Raw genomic sequence first — 19,028 nt, 5'->3', positions numbered from 1 at the left:
CTAGGTAATCTTCACAGTTGACCTCTTATTAGCTCTGCAGATAGATTGATAGAATCTGATTTTGAGCAATTGAGTCATCATCTCTGCCACAAGCTATGTATTTCTGCTTTAAAATCCTTTGTCTCCTTGTTTATGAAATGAGTAAAGGATACTTGTCGTTTATTTCTTTTTTCTTTTCTTTTCTTTTTTAATTTTTTTTAACGTTTATTTATCTTTGAGACAGAGAGACAGAGCATGAATGGGGGAGGGTCAAAGAGAGGGAGACATAGAATCTGAAACAGGCTCCAGGCTCTGAGCTGTCAGCACAGAGCCCGACGTGGGGCTCGAACTCACGGACCGCGAGATCATGACCTGAGCCGAAGTCAGCCGCTTAACCGACTGAGCCACCCAGGCGCCCTTGTCTTTTATTTCTTAGAAATGTTGTAAATCAAATTTAAGAAATCAAATCACTGGAGAGCCAGAAATTCTGCCTTTCCTACCTGGTGGACCTTATGGTGCTCTGCACCAGAGAAAACACCAAGTATTTACTTGTTGAATTTAAAGGGAAGCATTTTTGAAAAGTTATGCAAGGGGTGCCTGGGTGGTTCAGTTGGTTAGGCGACTGACTTCGGCTCAGGTCATGATCTCACAGATCGTGAGTTTGAGCCCCGCGTCAGGCTCTGTGCTGACAGAGCCTGGAGCCTGCTTCAGATTCTGTGTCTCCCCCTCTCTCTACCCCTCCCCTGCTCACACTCTGTGTCTCTCTGTCTCTCAGTAATAAATAAACGTTAAAAAATTTTTTTAAAAGAAAAGTTACACAAATAATCAGTAATACCAGTTTGTTGTTTTACCTTGAGTGGCTTCAAAACATTGCGTACCTAAGTGACATTATTGGCCCCAGAAAAATCTTTGCAGAAAGTACAAATGAATAAAATTACAGGACTGAAATCTTTGGACTCTAAAATTTGAGAGGCCTGTCCATAAATGAGTTCTCATTTCCAAACTGAATTTATCACTTACCATTAAGCTGTGCAAATTGTGATTGATTTTAGAAAATCTGTGAAAAGTTGAGTTTTTAGAAACTGGAGAATTTTACAGCTCTGAATGGCTTTCTTAAAAATAGTAACTCCTAGAATCATGTATTTTTCTTTCTTTATTTTTTATTTATTTTTGAAAGTGAGAGACAGAGCATGAGCAGGGGAGGGGCAGAGAAAGAAGGAGACACAGAATCTGCAGTGGGCTCCAGGCTTTGAGCTGTCAGCACAGAGCCCAATGCGGGGCTTGAAGTCAGGAACCGTGAGATCATGACCTGTGCTGAAGTCGAATGCTCAATTCACTGAGCCACCCAGGCACCCCAGAACCATCTATTTTTTAATTAAAAAAATGTCACATAGGATTATGGTTTATAATTTTTCAAATTCTACTTATTTTGTTTTGAATGGGTAAAAAACCACCATAACTTGTAAAGTCTGAGCACATCACATACTTTATATAATGGGAATTGTTAGCTAACATTAATTGAGCACTTGTGATACCCGATACTATCCTAAACCTTTTGCATCTTGGAATAATTGAATCTCTCTAACAACCCAATAAGGTAGACACTATTGTGATTTCCATTTCACAGATCAGGAAACGGAGATAATGACAAATGAAGTGACTCTTTCTGAGGAATAACAGATGTAAGTGGAGGAATCAGAGTTTGGATCCAGGATGGAAACAAAGCCTTCACTTACAAGATGTGCAGAGGTGAGTCCACTGCCTTGAATAGATTCAAACCCATCTTTTGAGGGAGGTCCCTAAAGAAAAATGACCCAATGCAGCAGATTGATTTCACTTTAAATTCATTATCTCAAATCTCCGATAGGCTCTCTATATGGTCCAAGAATGTTACAACTTTTGTGTCACGAGCTTCATCCCTTTCTTTCCATGATGGCAATTTCATAGTTTCTCAACTCTCTTCAAATGTTCTGTATCAGCGTTTCTCTCACAATCAGCTTCATTCTTGCTTACAAAAATAATAATAATAAGGCTACGGGGCACCTGGGTGGCTCAGTCGGTTGAGCGTCCGACTTCAGCTCAGGTCACGGTCTCACAGTTCCTGAGTTTGAGCCCCACATCGGGCTTGCTGCTATCAGCACAGAGCTGGCTTTAGATCTTCTGTCCCACCACCCCCACCTCTTCCCCACTTGCACTCTCTCTCTCTCTCAAAAATAAATACATCTTTAAAAAAAGAAAAAGCAAAAGAAATTTTAAAAAGTAGAAACAGGGGTGCCTGAGTGGCTCAGTTGGTTAAATGTCCCACTCTTGATTTTGCCTCAGGTCATGCTTCCAAGGTCATGGGATTGAGCCCTGTGTTGGGCTCTGTGCTGAGTGTGGAGCCTGCTTAAGATTCTCTCTCTCTCTCTCTCTCTCTCTCTCTCTCATTCCCCTCTGCCCCTCTCTCCTACTAGCACTCTGTCTAAAATAAAAATAAAAATTAAATTAAAATTAAATTAAAAAATAGAAACAGAGTACCTACCACCAAATCTGCAAACATTTACAAACCATTTTTTCCCCTAGTACAACTAAGTAAGAGTTTCTGTTCCTTTCAGGAAAAGTTCTTCTACAAGTGTATTGGAGTCATTATCATTCACCAGCTTAGTCTAGCTCCTCTCAGCCAAATCTCTCTCTCTCTCTCTCTCTCTCTCTCTCTGAAATGCTTTCATTCTGCTCTCCATTTCTCATCCCTGAAATCATGCAGACCAACCTCCATGGAACCCCTTATCTCCCGCCCCCATCTCTCACGTCCCATCTCTCACACCATTTTTCTGCTTTCCCTTCACAGCAAACTGTTCTTCTTGAATTCTTCACCTCTTCATATTTGTTCTCCTCTCATTCTAATTCAGCTTGGTGTCTGCCCCTCAAAAAGCTACTTTTGAGCAGTATGCCGAGGGCACTAGGGCACCTCCCATCCTTATTATGTTCTACCTGTCAGCAATATTCAACATAGTTATCTAATCCATTTAAACATTGGCACAGCGGCATAGTTGAGAATCCTAAGAGAAAGATACCGCGTACATTCAATTTGCTGTTTTGCTTTGACTCCTCCTCTCAACACACTCCATGCAAGAATAGTCAAGTTTGAGGCAACTTTTTTTACACCCAGCACCTGAAGACACAGCCAAATTGACAATTCTGACTCAGCTCTTCCTGCAAAATGAAATTCCTTTCTGTAATTCCTCTGTCTCATCCATTGTAACCTAATTAATTAGCTTGTTTCCTTCATTAGTTGTAACTACCTTCTTGGGTCTTGTCCTGCCTCAAACAGGTTTTAACTGCCATAGCAGTTCTTCAGACATATGGCCTGTTATTGATTCAGTTCATCCTGAGTCAGCCCTGTGTTCTTACCAGGGCTTTTTCTTTTTGGCTTTGTCCAGCTGTGCCTCTAGTTTTATTCTGTTTGGGTTTTCACAGTCCTTCTTTTAAAAAATTTTTAAATGTTTATTCTTTCTTTTCTTTTTTTTTTTTTTTTTTTTTTTTTGGAGAGAGAGGCAGGGTGTGAACACAGGAGGGAAGTGAGAGGGAGATGCAGAATCTGAAGAAGGCTTCAGGCTCTGAGCTGTCAGCACAGAGTTCAATGTGGGGCTCGAACTCAGGGACCACGAGATCATGACCTGAGGAGCCAAAGTTGGACGCTTAACTGACTGAGCCACCTAGGCCCCCATGTTTTTTACAATCCTTCTTAAATAAGAACACCCCAGCCTGGACTTTTACCCTACTTCTTTATCTACAGTATTCACTGACTTATGTAGTACTATTTACCATTTTTGTTACTTTATTTTATTTTATTTTACTGATTTTAGAGAGAGAAAGAGCATAAGCAGTGGGGGATAGGAACAGAGGGGGGGAGAGAGAGAGAGAGAGAGAGAGAGAGAGAGAGAGAGAGAGAATCCTAAGTAGGCTGCATGCTCAGTGCAGAGCCCACCACAGGGCTCACAATCCCATGATCCTGGAATCATGACCTGAGTCAAAATAAAGAGTCCCATGCTCAACCTGTTGAGCCACTCAGGTGCCTCTATTTACCGTTGTTTTTTTTTTTAATCCACTGAAATTCATTTTTGCATGGGTTCTGCATTGGACCTAAGTTATAAGCAGTAATGTTTATAAGCAGAAAACATTATTCCTGACATGTTTGGATTTCAAAGCATTTAGACCCCAGCTACTCTTTTGGTCTTTTCAAAAATGTATCCCCTTATATGTGGCAGAATTATATGACCTTCCTGGTTCTCAAATCCATACTCAATCATTTTTTGCTCTGGGACACAGGTTGATGCAAAATTTCATCAAGTAAGCTTACAGATATTTTTGCCTAAAAAATATAGGTTTAGAAGGGGGCCCCCCCAACATTTGCATCTGCACCATTTTAAAGTTCCAACAAAATGTACAAGTGACAAAATTATTATACTGTGCCTCACATACTAAGAATTAGTCATCTAAATTTACATCACCCTTTCAGGGTTACTAAAATGATGGCTTGAGCTTAAAAAACAAAAACAAAAAACACATGACAACAAAGAAAATCTCAAATGTTTCCAAAATGTAAAATGAAAAGTATCAAAAAGCTTGCTTTTCCCACATCTCTTTAAGAGATTTTTTTCACCAGTCTTTTATACAGAAGGATGAAGCTGGAGATAAACATCTGAAAGAAGCATCTATCATAAACTGTGAGAATGATTAATCCTCTGGGTCATATATTCTCCCATCATTTACTTATGGTCAGATTCCTCTCGAGCCTAAAAACTAATTCCATTCATGCTCTGGGCCTGGAGCACCAAGCTCATTTGCATAATACATTTAGCACTCACTGGATGCCAAGTGTAGATTAATAATCTGATTTGAAGAATAGTGAACAATTGTTTTGCGAAGTTGCAGGTGTTACTGCTTTTGGGGTGCCTGCATTACAAACCCAGCGACAAGGAGCATATTGATCCAAAAGCATGTTTGTGCCACAAATAAATATCACAGAGATACCAATATTTGAATTTAAAATATGGCAGTATGGTCCGACATTCCCTGCCTTTTGGCAGGCAATTCAGTGAATCTGTGAACGTATTCATGCGAATAATTGTTCGTGATCACACAAAATCTCTTGACTGCTGTTAGCACCAGCCACACGATGCTATAGCAGGAGTTTGGAACTACCTTTGAATTTTTCTGAATGGAACACAGACCCAGGGGGACAGAGGAGGGCTCAAGCTGGGTTGCATTTAGTTTTCGTTCTCTGTTCTCCTCATAACTCACAGCACTTTCACCCAAACCCTATTTTTATAAAATATAGAACTTCTTGGTTCCGGTAAGTGTTAATTGAATATTGCATCTGTAGCACCAAAGATCATCAGAAAGTAAATTATTTTCCTCTTTTGAGGGCCTATAACAATCCCAATACCACCCATCACTAATGAGCAAGTGTATGAGTTTCTTTAAAAATGTTTTTCACCTATAAATGATTTTTTGGCAAGGGCCATGTGACCACAACAAAGTCACTGGAAATCACTGAGAAAGAAAATATTTTGGTATAAGGGAGTGTAAAAAAATGACACTTTGTTGCAGTTTTTCCAAGCAAATTATAACTGCCTGTCATGCAGACAAGGGTTGCCATGGTAAGCAGTTTTCTTGAATAGGTAAACCATATAAAAGTGAGACAGACGGAGCATGTTTGAAGCTTGTGGGAAAGGGAAGTTCAGGTTGCCTGGAGCAGGAATAACTTCAGGATTTAAAATCATGGGAGAGCACGACACCCTTTCCCCAAATGTGGTGTGGGCAAATGTCTATTTTTCTTTCTCAGGTGGTTTCTTTCTGAGATGTTTAGCATAGGAAATACTACTGGTTAACGGAGTAAAAGAATCAGAGAAATATCACCAGCAGGTTAGGATTCACTGCTTGTTGGTTCTGAGGAAAACGAACGCTTCGTGCCTTCAGCGTGCGTTCTTGTCTCTGTACCAAGTAGCCAGCAGAATTCCAGATACTTGGTCCTCTAGCTACAGCCAAAAGGCAGGGTAAAATCCTCTAACTCTAATAGATAGAGTTAGGAAAATTATTTAGTAAGATATTCTCATTTCCTAGTTATCCCTAACTCAAGAACTCTCCTGTTTACATTACTGCTTCGCTTGATATCATTGAAGGAAATGGAGACATTGGTCAATATGTGTCAATATATATCCTAGTTTTTAACTTTTGTACTCTCTCACTTCTAGGCCCACTTTTTTCTAGCTACACTCTTTTCTTCAGTGCTTCATCTAGCCTCACAGCTTTGATACTCTCCGTGTGCTGCTGGCTCCTTCATCCATTTTTCTTAATGTTTATTTTTATTTTTGAGAGAGAAAGTACGTATGAGTTGGGGAGGGCCAGAGAGAGAGGGAGACAGGACCTGAAGCAGGCTCTGAGCTGACAGCAGAGAGTCTGATGCAGGGCTCAAACTAACGAACTGTGAGATCATGACCTGAGCCAAAGTCAAATGCTGCTCAACCGACTGAGCCACCCAGGCACCCCAGGCTCCCTCATCTAAACAGAGAAACCTCCAGGCCAGAGCTCTCTGCCCCCATCCTCAGGTCCGTACATGCACTGTGCCTACAAACATCTCTACTTGCATGTCTAACAGATACCCTTCTCATCAATATAGTGAGCTGAGCATGAGCTAAGTAGTCCTCTTCTGCAAAAAATCTCTAAAAAATGGCAGATATTGGTAAACAATTAAAGTAATTGTAAAATTAAGGTAACTGTAAAGTAATGTGTTCAAAAAGAAAAGGGAATACACAAATAAAAAAAACTCTGAGAAATCCCAGAGGATGGCAAGTAGATAGGATTTGTTGAATACTAGAAATGGAGGTGGTCTAGGAGAAAAAAAAAAAATGGGAAAGCTGGTTGGGTTACCTCAGCAAGAACAGCCAGGTGAACTGACAGTGTCACCATCTGGACCATGCAGCTATGACAGGGATTTTTTGCTCCACATAGTGTCAGGGATGTGTGAGCTTGGGTAGGAGAGACATGGCCACACCCAGGGTGCTGGCGATGGCTGGGAGAAATGGAAATCATCTGTCCCCAGAAGACTAACCACACAGGTGCGTCACCAGGAAGCATGTCCCACTCCTTGTCAAAGCTCAGTGAGAACTGGCCAGAATAGCTTCTCGCCAGACTCTCCTATCCCTCCCCTTAGCAGGTCTTAGACTCCTATTGACATTGTTTGACAGAAAGTCACAGTCTCAAGGATGGACACACACGATCAAGAATCGCCAAGTACTGAGAAAAACCAAGAGCTCAAATACAAAACAGTAGGATCAATAAATACACATGCTTAGATTAGAACAAAAAGAATTAATGGAACAAAGAGGAAAAAGTATGAAAATAAGAATAATAAATATATTCAGAGGGATAAAGCAAAACTGAACACCCATAAAAAAAGAAGGAGAAGAAAGAAGGAAGGAGGAGGAGGAGGAAGAGTAGAAGAAGGAGAAGGAGAAGAAGAACAGGCTGTTCGGAATCCTCCTCTGAAAGGGCTGGTCTTAAAAGAAGCAGAGGCTCAGGAGAGATTTGCCAGTCCAGAGGAATGAGGTTTCCCCAAGGAGGTCAGCAAATAGAAAACAACAGCCTTAGGGCAGCACAGTAACTGAGAGGACTTCAGAGCCTCAGGCAGGGGCTTTAAATTGTATCTGGAATATCTGCCCTCTGCCCATACACACCTACAGCCATCCCCTTCCTTGCCAGGGTCTCTAACGGGATGCTAGTCTTTTCTCAGGAGCTGCAACTGGATGGGGACAATCATGTTAAACAGGTGACACTTATGGGATTCTCAGAAATGGAGGAAAACACTTTCAGAAAAATCAAGATGCTATGCTAATTTAAGACTGGGGACTCTGAGTGTTGAGATTTGGGGATGCCACAAAGTTAAATACAGCTTAGGGATCCAAATATAGAAAGACATAGTTTCTCCATTATGGAGACCCAAACTAATCAGAATAAAAACAATAGTAATGACAATAAACTGTATTGATTCTTCTGTGTCAGAGTCTCTGCTAAACAGTTTGCATGCTTTATTCCATTCAAGCTTTTTAGAAATCACATGAAATCAGTACGATAATTATCAATTTTCAGATGAAGAAAATGAAACTCCTAATGATAATGTGACTTATCTGAACTGGTAAGGTTTGGAGTTAGTAATTGAATCCAGATAGTTCAGAGGTCACCCACTTAAGCATTGGCTTCCTAATAGTGCTGTGAGGAAATAAACCTATTAACATTACACTCACAATATCCCCTAATCACACAGAAAACAAACTTGCGCTGACCTTCAGATTCCTGGAGGCAGATCATGGCTACAACCTACAGAATATTAAGGCAGGAGCTCCATAGAAGGGCTTGGTGGTTAGCTGGTGTCTTGAGTCTGAGAGGTAGAAGAGGAACCAACCCTTGGAGCAGGTGTTCAGCTGGAATGAAGGGTAGGAAATACAGATTTCAATGGGAATACATAATTTTGCCCAGAGGAGTCCAGGAAGAATTCTCAGGAGCAGTAATGTTTGAATAAACCCTGGATTAGGAATATGGCAAAAGAGGGCCTCAGTCAGGAGGCTTAGGTGGAAGATCTCTAGTCCCTGGGAAGATAGACCAGGGAAAAACAGGATCCCAAGTTTGGACAACTGAATTGCTCTGTATATATTATTAAAGACTGGGACTTGGAGAGATAAGATGGGAACAGAGACAAAAGGGATGTTAATAAGAAGGCAAAAATCCAATTAATAAAACTGTGAGATAAGATCTGAGGAACATCAATCAGTAAGCTGGCCTGAGAACTTGAACTGAATTCCTTGAGAATGGAACTAGAGATTTGACTCCCCTAAGAACAGGACTGATTGCAATGAGGGAACCTGGGATGAGCCTGTGGGGGTGTACCCAGTCACAAAAGAAGAAGAATATGAGAAAGAATAACCAGGCATCTGCCACTATCTAGTAATCTAGTTTCTGGCATTTTTTTTTCTCTAGTGTGTGTGTGTGTGTTTAATGTTTATTTTTTATGGAGAGAGAGAAAAAAAGAGAGAGAGAGTGAGAGCGAGCTCAAGTGGGGAAGGGGCAGGGAGGGAAATAGAGGATCTGAAGCCTCTCTGTACTGAGAGCAGAGAGCCCAATGTGGGAACTTGAACTCACAAACCATGACATCATGACCTGAGCTGCAGTTGGCTGCTTAACTGACTGAGCCACCCAGGCACCCCTCTCTACGTGTTTTTAACTGTTATGTAAAAGTTTCTCCTTCTTCAGTACCCAGCACAATCACACACACACACACACACACACACACACACACACACACACACACACACAAACCTCTGGTTGATGACTGAATGTTATTTTATTTGTTGTTTTAAATCAGGTAGCATTGTTGAAGTATTATTAAGAGATGAAATTCTTTTGCCCTGTCTAAAGTTGGAGGTAACATGAAACTTATATGGATTTATGTAGATCATCTTTAATGGGTGTCTTAGTAAAGACAATACTGAGAAATACTAAATACTAAATAGAAATACTCAGAAATACTAAAAGGTAACGATATATAAAATTATTGACTTCTTAGAGAATATAACATGAAGGACTAGACATCCAACTCCAAAACTTGGATTTATAGTTTTTAATATTTAAGAAATTTGTCTTTTATCTGTTTTTAATTTGGTAGAGCATTTTTTAATTGATGGTATCCTTGCCTCAAGAACTTATTATAGAGTCAAGAGAGTCTTCTCTGAGGAAGTACATTTTGCCCAAAGTTGGCCCTCAACAGCAAAACTGACTAAACTTGTACGTGTTTTTACATCTAGTATATACCATGCAGGGCTAGGCTCTTTGTGTCCTGGGTCCTGGAGCCACTACTGCCTTTGCTTCTGTATTTACATTCCAGAAAGGGACTTTGTCTCTTCACCTCTACCTGGTGGAACAATGGGGCACTTCTCAGGGAATCACAATTTGCTGGTAATATTATGAAGTTAATAGTATAGAAATTTACATAACCATGGACAGAAAGAAATAAGGAAAATTGCTAGGAGAGGTCTATGACTGTAATTTGTTTTTGTATTGACTTCCAATGTGTGAACTATGATGGCAGAGTCTGTCTTTCTTTCTAGGATATGTGTTAATGTGCCTAAAGGCTAGTAAGCATTGAGTGCATTTAATATGCATGATAAATAGAGGCATGAAGCCACCAATTTTGCTTAAAAAAAGGTTTATTTATTTTTCTAAAAGTGAAAACTTGTCCATAAATGAAACTTGAAGAAACACACTGTTAGTCTGAAATCCTTTGATGTAGGAAATTATTAATAGCTCAGATTCTGTAGAAAAGAATACACAAGTCACTTACTTACTAGGTGACTCTATACCACTCTCCCTACACACTCTAAGCCCTTTTCCTGCTGGAAATAGAGGGGAAAGGATTGGGAAGGAACAGACCTCTGGGCACCAAGTGCAGTGCAGAACCCCATGAAGCTACCAACCCTAAAATCCACATGTTGAATGAAACAAGTAAGAAAAGATGATGGCAGTCAGCTTTCTAAACCGTTTGTCCTGAACATTACTCTTCATAAAATTAAGGCCACTTTCTGATTCAGTTTGCTCTTTTTCCTATGTTCGGTGAAACTTAGCCAGCACTTGACCCAGAATTTTCCAGGTATTGTCCTTTCATTCTGTTCAATCCTTTTACCTTATGGCTCCAAAAGAAGGAGAACATTTTTACTTTGTCTTCATCATCTAGCATGCCCAAATGTGAGTTTTATAAATTGTTAAATATATTTTATAAATATTTTTGGTATATACACAATACTTAGTAAAAATATTAAATATATATGAAATAAAACCAGCTGTTTTTCTCCACTTCTGAGTTATACTGCCAGGTATTTACAAGTCCAAGGCCACTGCGTTATGGTAATATGTCCAACAAACTGGCAAAAAAGCGTGTTGGCTAAATATAAGGCTAGAAGAATGAACCGTTATTAAGACCAATGTTATTTCTTGGGACTTTGAGGGCTCATTTCCTCCCTGACATTGATGGTTTTCTATTGTGGGAGATTAATATTCCTAATCTGTTTAGACCAAAGGTACTGGTGAAGCCAAAACTGAGTTTTATATTTGATACAACAACCCAGTTTGGCATAGAAGAAAACCCTACCCTGTACCACTTTCTGAGTGCCAGTATCTTGTCACACCGGAGACTCCCCACAGATGTGTGGTTGGAGCCCAGCAACCATTGGTGTCCTCTGGAAAAACAAATGCAAGTATAGACTTATGCCAGGGTACTTTCCAGTCACTCATCCAGTAAGCTTTAACTGAATATCCACCTTTTACGGAATATATTACTACTTGGGTGACTAAAGACACAGCCATTCTTGTTGGATTTGAATCCAGCATGTTGAGGCCAGCACATATTTTGAGTGTGTGAACTTATTTGAGTTATTTATAACCTGGCTTTGGTTGATTTTGAAATTTTTGTTTTTATTAAACATAGTATATATGAGGTGGTACTTAATTTGATTTTTTAAAAAAATTTTAATGTTTTTTATTTATTTTGAGAAAGAGTCAGAATGAGTTGAGGCAAGGGGCAGAGAGAGAGGGGGACACAGAATCTGAAGCAGGCTCTAGGCCCTGAGCTGTCAGCACAGAGCCCGACGCAGGGCTCGAACTCACACACTGTGAGATCATGACCTGAGCCAAAGCTCGGAAGGAAGCTCAACCAACTGAGCCACCCAGGCAGCCCACTTAATTTGATTTCTTAAAGCTATGGTAAGAATAGTTTCCCAGATGGGTAATAATTAGCATTGATAAATTGAAACTTGGGGCCAACTTTCATTTTTACAAAACTCCCACTTACTGCTAAAGGTTTTTTCTTTCCTGTGTCTTCATGGAACTCAGTATGTCTATAAGAAACCTACATCTCTTCAACAAAACAAATTCCATAGTTAATTACTTGTTTTAGCTCACACAGTTCCTTTTTATTCAGGATTATTGAGGCTTTTCTAAGATTGTGCTGTTGAGTGTATTTTGTGTGAGAATTCCTGATAAATTAGTAATTGAGAAGGTAACTACTTAGAGCTTCTGCTCTCATGGTATTACCTGCTTTGGACCACAAATGTGGAGTTATTGAATTAACAATGACACGGGTTTCTTTAGCAAATAATAGTACATTATTTTTTGTTACACTGTGTAATGGGAAAGTCTTTGCATGCATAACAAAGTGGACATGGCTTCAGATTTATCTTCTGAAAATTCCAAAATTAAGGTCATATTTTTTGAATTCAATGTTTCCAGTGGGATTTGTCATGCTCACTTTTTCTCTTCATAGTAACCAAGAGTAACATGCTTGCTTAAAAGCCCCAGGTTTGGACATTGAGCTGGCAATACGGTGTTTATTTCCTACCTGCAATATAATGAAAAAGAAGCCAAAAGGTTCAACTTCAAGAGTCTGGATAGCTCATTACATTTTTCCAAGCATTTGCTTCCTTGTCTTCAAAATGGAGGCGATAATGTCATTCTTGTTTGTGAGGATTAAATGTGATAATGGATGTAAAATTATTCATAACTATAAAGTGGGTATAAATATGGGTTATTACTAGTCTTTTAGCAGCTATATTAAAGGTGGAGGTGCTTCCTCAAATTCCTTGTAATCTTCTCATGGATTAAAGGCAAAATTTCCTCCATTCAGTCACAAATATGTCTGGTGACGGTGCTGTGATATTTATGTTTCATTCCTATATGTGGAACCCTGATTAAACCTACAGACCGTATTTTCACTTATAACCCCCCTGTGTCTGATGATAGGAAGTCCCCGTCTGTCTTTAGCAGAAAGATAATTATTTACGCTAGAGTGTAGAGTGTGATGTTTGGGAATCTTACATGTTTCACTGTGTGCTTGAATTCTAACAATGGAAATAGAAAAATGGAAGGGATTTCAAGATGGATTCTGGGGAGTGATCAGACAAGCATGCTTTTATGCCATTTCCATCATTTTGAATTTTAAATCACCTTTTAAAGGGCACTAACGCATTCTTAGTCTGCTCTCCAATTAATGCACCCAACATGACAATAAGACCGGTTTCAGCTTGGCTAAGCAAACCAGTCAACCAGGAGTGTGTGACTTGAGGACTTGGAAAGCTTGTCTGAGTCCATATTTCTTTCCCCCTCCCTCCTCTGGGGCCCTTTTAACAGCTTGGATCTAATTAGGCCAGTTAATCCATCTAAACTCAGTGGATAGAAGAGTTTCTATCAAAACCCACCCACTACTTGTAACAATATGAAAATATGTTCCAATATTGCCAAATCTAATTGCTACATGAACAATGGCAGTGCACTTCTTAATCTAAATCAGTGTGTCCAATAGAAATATATTGTGGGCCCCATATGTAATTTTAAATTTTCTAGTAGCCACATTATAAGAAAGTAAAAAAAGAAAAGGTAAAATTGACTTTCACATATTTTATTTAACCCATTAGGTGAAAATATTATCATTTCAATATGCAATCAAGATAAAACATTGTTAGTGTGACAGTTTACATATTTTTGCACATCTTCAACATCCAATGTGTTTTTTTATACTTCTGGCACATCAGAATTTGGATGTTTCAAGTGCTCAGTAGCTACATGTGGCTAATGGCTACCGTATTTGGCAGACCAGGTCTAGATCATGGGAATTCTTTCCTTGATAAGCCCATTCTATGACATTTACCGATACACTGAAGGTTTCTTCTTTGTTGATTTTCCAGACCATGCACATTTTTGACATGCATTAAATTTTATAAAAGTAGACTGCAAATGGTAGTGATGAGAAATGCCAGGTTTTATTACAAGAAAGTGTTCATAAATAGAAATGACTTTGTGTTTTCAATCAAAAAGTAAATAATGCTTGCATGAAAATATGGGCATCAGATTTTCCAAAGGAAAATTGAAGAGTGGGGTGCAAGAAGAAACCAATTATGTACTTTATGAAGGTAGAGATGTGCGATTTCCCAAGTTCCTATAGAAAAATAGTGATTTTGAGCTATAAGAGATGTTAAGCCATAGTAAGAAATAGTCCTTTGTGGTTTTCTTGTCTGAAAGAATTTATTAAATGCCTGCCTTTGGGTGGTTAGAATTGAACACCATACCAATGAGAATTGCCCCTGCCATATTGGAGCTTTTAAATTAAGATAGTCCACAAGAATGCAAATGTACAGATTTATGGATTTTCTAAAATGTTTGCTTTCTTACCACACTCAATATGATTTTCTTTCTTAATTTTGCCTTGTTTGAGGCAGGTTTTCTTTCCCTTTACTTTTGTTTACTTGAATTGGCATAATCTTGAGGGAATAGGAAAATGAGTAGGGAGACTGAATACCCAGGAAATCTTTCATATCCATGGAAGAAGAAATGTATCCTTAATGTTTCTTTAGGCCTTCCTTCTTCTAATTTCTAACATCTTGTAACTTTAATGGATATGACACTTGAGACACAGATGCAGACATTATGCCAGAAAAAAAGTGTTTTCAGCACCGCTGACATGCCTGGGACCAGGCTGAGTCTGTGGTCCAGGAGTTCCTTGGCAGGTGGTCTCAGAACCATGAAGAGCATCTTGTCTCCAGCCCAGTTTCTTTTGAGGATGCATCTGCCCATGGGAGGGGGAATATTGTGTTCATGTATCTTAAGGCATGTGAAAACATATTAATAGATAGTTGTAACTATTATCATTATTACAGAAAATATTTTGTCTATAGATTTTAGAAACAGTCAAAATAAAAGTATATGTAGTATATATACACTTATTTATATATGAAGTTACTATGGGTGATTCACTACAAAGATATGTTTCTTATGTACATATTATATATAGTATATACTAAATTACTAAATATATATAAAATAATTCACCATCATGTAAAAATTAGTTTATTTATCTTTAAAAGTTGATCCAAGTATTGATCCACTATCTTTTGCTCAGTTTAATGTGTATAAATATTACCTGAGGTGCATGATATATATTGATTTCCAGAGCTTTACTCCCAGAGATTCAAATTCAGTAGGTCTGATGTGGGATCTAAAAGCATTCAGACTCTCAGGTGATCTTGAAGATTACGCTTAGGGAAATGTGTCTCTATCTGGATTAGCATCCATCAGAATTATCTATATAGGTGTAGGGGGTTGCTACCTTTATAGATGGATTAATTATTGCCAGCAATGCTGATAAGCTTAAGGTCAAATCAGTTAATAAGTGTTAGTTCCTTGTACAGGCAGGATTTGATTAACTGATGCTTTTAATATTTTAAAATACTGTACTGTCTAACTCAGGCACCTTAAAAAAATCAATAAATAATTTGCATTTTAGAAAGAGCAATGAAAATGTTTAATACAAAAACATTACAGTAATTGGTCATGAAAAATGCTTGTTTCTTTTAAGTGTTAACTGTGAAAAGTAGAAAAGAATACAGGTACTTTTTCTAAATATAAATTAGTCCTCTCAGGAGTCTATTTTGTATTTGCTAAGGTATTCCTTGATTTACATTATTAAAGAAATGCTCTTATTGTTTGAAATGAAAAATTACCCCATTCCCTACTAAAAATAGCAACATCTTTTATCTTCAAATATATTATGCAGAAATATCTATGTGATAGATTTTATCAGCCCAGCTCCATCTGTCAACAGGTAGTTTTAAGCATTGGCTTCTAGGCAGCATTGGTGACAGGCTCTGATAATTTGATATTGTTCCTCTGAGGAAAACTGGGAAGCTGCAGGTATATTTTAAAGCCTCATAGGTGAACCTGGTTGCACCTTCCTTTACTTGAAAATTTAAGTTGTAGTAGCCTTTGAGTCATCATGTTTGTTGAGAAATTATATGTCTCATAGTGGAGACAAGAATCCTAGTAACTGAATACTGACACCAAAAAGAGAAATTCTACATTTCTCTATTATAGAAAATTACTATCCATATTGTTCACATAAAAAGTAATGAAAATTAAAATATATTTGTATCTTGGGGCGTCTGGGTGGCTCAGTTGTTTAAGCATCCGACTTGGGCTAAGGTCAGGATCTCATGACTTGTGGTTGGAGCCCCACGTCAGGCTCTGTGCTGAAAGCTCAGAGCCTGGAACCTGCTTCAGATTCTGTCTCCCTCTCTCTATGCCCCTCCTCTGCTCTCACTATGTCTCTCTCTCTCTCTCTCTCTCTGTCTCTCTAAGATGAATGAACACTAAAAAAAATTATAAAAAATATATATTTGTATCTAAATTGTATTATATACTAAATACACAAAATATTATATACTAAATTAAATAATTTATATTTAATATGAATAGTTAAGAGTATTTATTTTATACCTTCTCTGGGTAAAAATGGGAAAATCTCTATTTGCCAAAGAAGACTAGAACAAAACATTCACAGTTCTTAGTATCTGAACTCACACCTGGAATGGACCATAAGTCTAACAACATCTAGCTCTAGAATTACCATCAAGTGTATGTATGTTAACTAACTGAAATTTAAATAAAAACTTGGAAAGTGAAAAAAAGAATTACCATCAAATGTATTCATAAGAACAAAACTTAATTTTGTTCATGAATATTAGGTTAAGAAGAAAACAGAAATTACAACCATATTTAACAAGTGTCTCTAAACTGACTCAAAATTGAGCATGTAGAAAACTAAGCCAAAAGGCTTACAACTTTATTTTCTAAGACTGGTCGAATTCTTTTTCTGATTATAAAGAATTACATGCTGATTATTTTTTAAAAAACATGGAAAGCCAAGAAAAGATAAAAAAAACAAAACAAAACAGAATCCATGGTCTACAATGCAGAGATAATTCCTATTAAAATGTTTCATTTCTGTACATATAAAAAGTACACATAAGTATTTTTACATGATTCATATATACCATTTTATGTACTATTTTAATAAATCTGAACTCTAAAACCCCTCTAAATTGTCTTATGTCACTCACCATTGTAGTTTAACTTTTTAACGTTATATAATATGCCAAAGAATTGTTGTAATTGATTGAATACTTTAATATGAGACATTTAGGGTCTCAAGTTTTTACTGTTATAAATAATGCCGTGATAAATACCTCTATGGGTTTATCATTATCCACATTTCTGTAGGAAAACCCTTATGAATTAGGCAAAAGTATGAATGTTTCTCTGCCCCTTACTATGTATTGTCACATCCATATTGTTACACAATATATGTTGCCTCACAGTGCACAGCATCTATTGATTTCCATGAAGATTGTGCCAATTTAAACTTACACTCCAGTGTTTCTAAGTTCTCGTCTGATCACACCTCAAGAGAATGCTGAATTTCAATACATTTTTGTATGTGAGAGTATTATTCCAGTGGTCTTTAAAAGCAGCAATTAAATGAGGTCAAAAGGAAGAGCCTGACTTAATCTGTGAAAAATATGACTTTACTGTTAATTAACTGACCCCAAAGCTTAGTGATATTTTTCCTGATTAGCTCTTAGACCCTGAACTTTCCCTTGTGCTTATGCAAGTCAGGCTAATAGGGAACATGTAATGACAATCATTAATTGCATCGGGTATTTCAAATCAAAGGTATAGTCATTACCCATTTTCCTTTTTGTTTTGTAAAACTTGCACTTTTCTGAGGGATTGACTGTGGCTGTTATTATCTCTTTGCCCTTGTCATATTTTATAAGAGACACATATACACAGAGACATTTGCCAAAGATAAAATGGGTCAAGGGCATCTTTCTTTGGATTGCAAAGTTATGGTATACAGTGTCCAGTGTTTAACGATGTGGTATTATTTGTTGATCACCCTCTCTCTTGCTGCCATTTCACTTAATATGATGAGCCTGATGTAGGAATTATAGAGAAAAAAACAAACAAAAACCTCAGTTGAGTGTTGACCACCCTGTGGATCCAGAGTAAGAGGTTTAAAGTTGTATAATATTTAGTGCTGGTTAATGAAATTATAACATATACCTGGTTAGCTCATTAGCATCACCCATGTTGTGCCCTTGGTCTATAAACAGATTTGTCAGTGTTTTACTCCTTTGTCTGCTCTGACATCCCCAAAGTACTTGATCTGTTATGTTTGTGGAACTTACCTGACTAGGTTCTAAGTGGAGCTGTGAAGTATAATCAGTAGATTTACTATGGTTCTGAAAGCTCTTAACAGTTACTGTGTAAGGTACCAGACTCCAGGGTCGTATATCCAATGCCTACTTGACATATCTACCTGAAGGTCTCATCTCAAACAGTATGAACGTTTATCCCTAAACTCATTTCATCTGCCACTTTATCCATCACAGCTGTTAGCAACTATATCCTCTCAAATTTTAGTTCAATAACCTCGTAGTTATCCTGGACTTCTCTTTCTCTTGTACCCAACACCTAATGCTGGAAGGAATCCTATAGTTCCAGAACTCCATAATTTCTCACCACTTCTGCTCCTACCCTGATCCAAGGCACCATCATCTCTTAGCTGAATTACTGTCAGGTGAGACAGATCACATCACTCCCTTCTCAGAACTCTACAGTTCATTGCTCTCTGTTTCATTCAGAATAAAGAAAACAATCCTAACGTGATCGACCCCTGTTTTCACCTCCTTTCCTGCATTGATCCTCGTACTTCGCTTTGGAGTCATTCTGTCATCCCTTGTTTATCTCTGTCTCAGGGTCTTTGCAGTAGTGGTTCTCTCTGCCTGGAATGCTCTTTCTCCAGGTAACCAAGTAACTAAACTCTCACCTTCTTCACTTTTTGCAAAGAGGCCATCATCTTAACAAGTACTACTCTGACCACCCTATTTAAATGGCACCCCAGTACTTTGGGTCCCCATTACTGTACTTCTAATTTTATCTAAAGCACCTATCTCCTTCTAGCCTACTATGTGATATTTACTATTTCTGTTGTTTGTTGTCTGTCTCTCCCATTAGAAACTAAGCTACATGAAGATAAGGATCTTTGCTTGCCTTGTTCATTAATAAAAATTCCAAAAGCCTAAGACAGTGCCTGCACGTGAAAAGGAGCTGAATAAATATTTGATAAGCCA

The 19,028-nt window shown here is 38.1% G+C and overlaps 1 protein-coding gene across 1 annotated transcript in view; it reads left to right on the top strand.

Moving 5' to 3' along the window:
• The window catches only part of LOC147580166 (uncharacterized), a 546,857-nt gene that overhangs the window by 488,678 nt on the left and 39,151 nt on the right, over nt 1–19,028 (top strand). Inside the window, exon 3 of the transcript XR_015252569.1 lies at nt 1,607–1,728. The gene's annotated coding sequence lies outside the window, so the exon portion shown is untranslated. The remainder of the gene's footprint in view (nt 1–1,606; nt 1,729–19,028) is intronic.

This window comes from Puma concolor, chromosome B3 (genome assembly GCF_028749965.1).
Source record: "Puma concolor isolate L17-30 chromosome B3, mPumCon1.1.hap2, whole genome shotgun sequence".
Classification (NCBI taxonomy): Eukaryota; Metazoa; Chordata; class Mammalia; order Carnivora; family Felidae; genus Puma; species Puma concolor.
The sequence above is the reverse complement of the archived record's forward strand: the minus strand, read 5'-3'. Positions and strand labels throughout refer to the sequence as shown.